This window comes from Neopelma chrysocephalum, unplaced genomic scaffold (genome assembly GCF_003984885.1).
Source record: "Neopelma chrysocephalum unplaced genomic scaffold, ASM398488v2 Primary Assembly neopelma1_96914, whole genome shotgun sequence".
Lineage (NCBI taxonomy): Eukaryota > Metazoa > Chordata > Aves > Passeriformes > Pipridae > Neopelma > Neopelma chrysocephalum.
Window position 1 is genome coordinate 623733 of NW_020925557.1, and position 3709 is coordinate 627441.

Below are 3709 nucleotides of genomic sequence, written 5' to 3' on the forward strand. Positions count from 1 at the left end.
AGCAACTGTGTGGTGCTTAGTTGCTGGCCAGAGTCAACTCACCATAGTATCTTATGCATTAGGTCATATAATGTTAACGCTTATCAGATGAGGAACATTTTCCCAGAAACACTGTGTCACAACAGAAGAGGGCCTGCAGCTAAGAAAATGCCTTGTGGTGCATGCTACCTGACAGCTGCCCAGTTCTACACCTTTTGCTCTGGTACTCTATGTGCCAGATACATCTGACCAATACTCCACCAAACAGGTCAGCTAGCTGAATCTAGGAGGAGTGCTCAGGAAGAATACTATGGGTTCATGAAACACCAGCATGTAAACAAGGAAAGCAAGAAAGGGGTCAGGTGAACAAGTCCTGTATGATATTCGTGTTGCATATCCTGAAGAAGGAAACGTAACCCAGAAATCCCCTAACTGATGCCAAAACCAGCAGAAATTAACTGCTCAGAAACAGAATTTGATCTTTAAGCAGCAAAAGTATTTATTGCATACAACGTTGGAGAGCTACCAGTTCGCACTGGACAAAATAGCTCTGAAGTTCTCAGTGAAAAGCCAGGTAATTTATACAATTTTCATGAGAGATTACAACATTTCTACGTGCATATTCATTTGGTTTCGCAATCTAATCATATTCATAATAGGCAGAGTTTAGGCGGAGCTTGAGGCGGAGTCATCCTTTTGGGAAGATTCCTTGGGGTCGTTCTGGTTCTTCAGCCTCATGAGGGGGTCGTTTTCTTCTCCTCATTTTCAGTGAACTTTTCAACTCTTCTTTATGTCCCTGACTACGTGCTAGGGGCTTGCGAAACCCCCTTGACTCAGCTCCTTTATCTCTCCAGATGTCTATTCTATCTTCATTTATGACTACTAAGTTGACCTTTCTGTTATCCTCTATTAGAACAGAACATACCAAACATAGGCAGAACTCTTAGAGCAAGGTACCATCTCTCTCTGGACTAATCCCTTTAATACCTGTTCTCTGTCTCTGCTACCTTTTAACATAAATGCAGCATTCCTCAGAGCAAGGTCTGTACAACCTTCCTCAGAGCAAAATTCCAGCATTTAAAACTCTTGCTCTGTTTCATAACAACTCTCTAAAACAGACTTAAGATGGCTTAAGTCTACATGTCAGACTTGACAATTTTTGACTATTTAATAGATGTTTTAAATAAGTTTAAACCTAAATGTTGAGGAGTGTTTTGCAGTTGGATAGAAGAGAGATCTTAAAAGAGGTAGTTTCTTTCCTATCCATTACTGATACTGTACTTCTAGTAGAAATTCCTAAAGAATAAAAGTACATGGTTGCATTGTGTCTGTTCATTTTTTAATTCTGCATCTTCTTCCTCAATAACTTTTTTAATCAGCTAGCAAGTTCAACCAAGTCTATCAAAATGGCAGGGGCTCTAAAAATATAATGCCTGTTGTTGTCAAGAGGCCTAAATGAATGCCCTACATAAGAAAAAGACTATAGCTTGAGCTCAACTGGTGTCCAACAAAGCCAAATCAGCCCCCTCCTGCCTTCCTCCCCTTATCACAGCACATGACACTTTTTGCCTAGCCAGCAGTTAATGGACATGAAAAGGAACTCGAGGTGTTGAAGCATGAGGCAAGTCATAGGGAACATAGCAGAGATTGAGCTGATGGTATACAGAACACAAAATTGTAGGAAGAAAGATAGTCTTAGTTGTTCCCAGAACACCTATTTGGTTTTTTTGGTTTAAGTATTTGGAGACTTCCAGACACAGTCTGAACCTGCAACAAAGCTAACTAATCTCACCCTATAAACAAAAGAAAGATCTATATAGCTGCTGTGGTTATGGCTGAATCTGTCATTTGGTGATTTTTTTTTCTAAAAATAACTAAACAACATTCAAAGCCTGATTGATTTTAAAACCAAAGTGCTGTTTTGAAATAAGATATGGATTTGCAAATGTGTAAGTAAGAATCAAAATAAGCTATATCTTGTCTTGGATGCCATTACTGAACTCATATACTCTTTTCTGGATAACTGAAGCACTCAATAAACATGACAAGAAAGCACAAAGTGTTCTGAAGGAGTAAAGGTTTACTCAATTTCCAAATTAAAAGAGCAAGAACTCTCTCTGCTGCTATGTCTAGCCTCTTGGTATTTTTACATATAAAAGTCATAGACCTTAAATTATCAGGTTCCTAATACAGACATGGACTAAGAATACAATTTTTATTAATTACAGTAACAGCTGTAATTGCTACTTTATGAGCACAATTATCCATGATCCTAGAAAAGAGTGGGAAGAGTTAAAAGCATAGGCCAAAAAAAATAAATTCAACTAGAAACCATATACATTCTATTCATATCAGAAAACATCTTTCCTTTTCCAGACATACCAACACTAAAAGGAATATACAGATTGACAATACCATCACAGAATGAAGGCATCACAGGCAATTAAGGGAAAGCAGTCTATTTCTCTCATTACCCAATTTCAAAACAGAACTAAGCAACAAGAAATCTAAAACTGATTGCACGGCAAACTAATCTTCCCCTTAATAAGGAAATTCGTTAATAATTCTTTCATAAGCTATTTAAAATAGATATGCATAGAATTAGTGGGTTGTTGTGGTTTAACCCAGCAGACAGCTAAACACCACACAGACATTCAGTCACTATTCCCCAGTGGGATGCAGGAGAGAATCAGAAAAAAAGGAAAACTCATGGGTTCAGATAAAAACAGTTTAATATGACAGAAAATGAAGGGGAAATAATAATAAAGAGAATATACAAAACAAGTGATGCACAGTGCAATTGCTCACACCCTGATGACTAATGCCCAGCCAGTCCCCAAGCAAAGGGCCGCCACCCCCTGGACAACTCCTCCCATTTTTATTGTTCTGCATGACATCATGTGGTATGGAATATCCCTTTGACCAGTTTGGGTCAGTTGTCCTGGTTGTGTCCCCTCCCAGCTTCTTGGGTACTCCCAGCCTCCTCATTGGCAGGGCAGTATGAGAAGCAGAGAAGCTCTTGACTTAGTGAAAGCACTGCTCAGCAACAACTAAAACATCAGTGTGTTATCAACATTATTCTCATCCTACATCCAAAACACAGCACTGTACCAGGTACTAGGAAGAAAATTAACTCTATCCCAGACAAAACCAGGACAGTATCCACCCCTTATTCTATTCCATCTACATCATTTTCAAGTCCCACACTTTGCAATACATGCCAATTAATCACCATCACCTTTCCTGTCTTTTGATATATACACACTGAGATCATTCCCTTAGTCTATGGGTCATTCCTCTAAAATGTCCATTGAGTTCATTTAGTTCATGACTTTGGGCCCCATCTGTCATAACAGTCCTTCAGGGAAGGAGAGATGGTGTGTGGTGTTGGATTGTTGCATGCTGAAGCCAGTTCTGGTTCCATCACCTCTCCACTTGTCCGATTATATTATCGCTACACTTTGTTTGGGCTGTCCCCGGACACCCCCCGAGCACACCGTGTGGTCGGGGCTGTCCCTGGGCGCCCGCGCGCGCGGTTCAGTCCCCTGGGCACGGTTGCAGCAGGCGGCAGGGGCGGCGGAGGCAACGGGGGGGTGGTGGAGGGAGGGGGAACCTTGCCGTCAGGTGCTGGACCCCGTTGAGGTGGAGAGGGCAGCTTCGGAACACATAGAGGTTTGCCGTTCCAGGTTTTGGGGGGGAGCGGGGGGGAGGGGGAGGGCTGGTGGGGGAC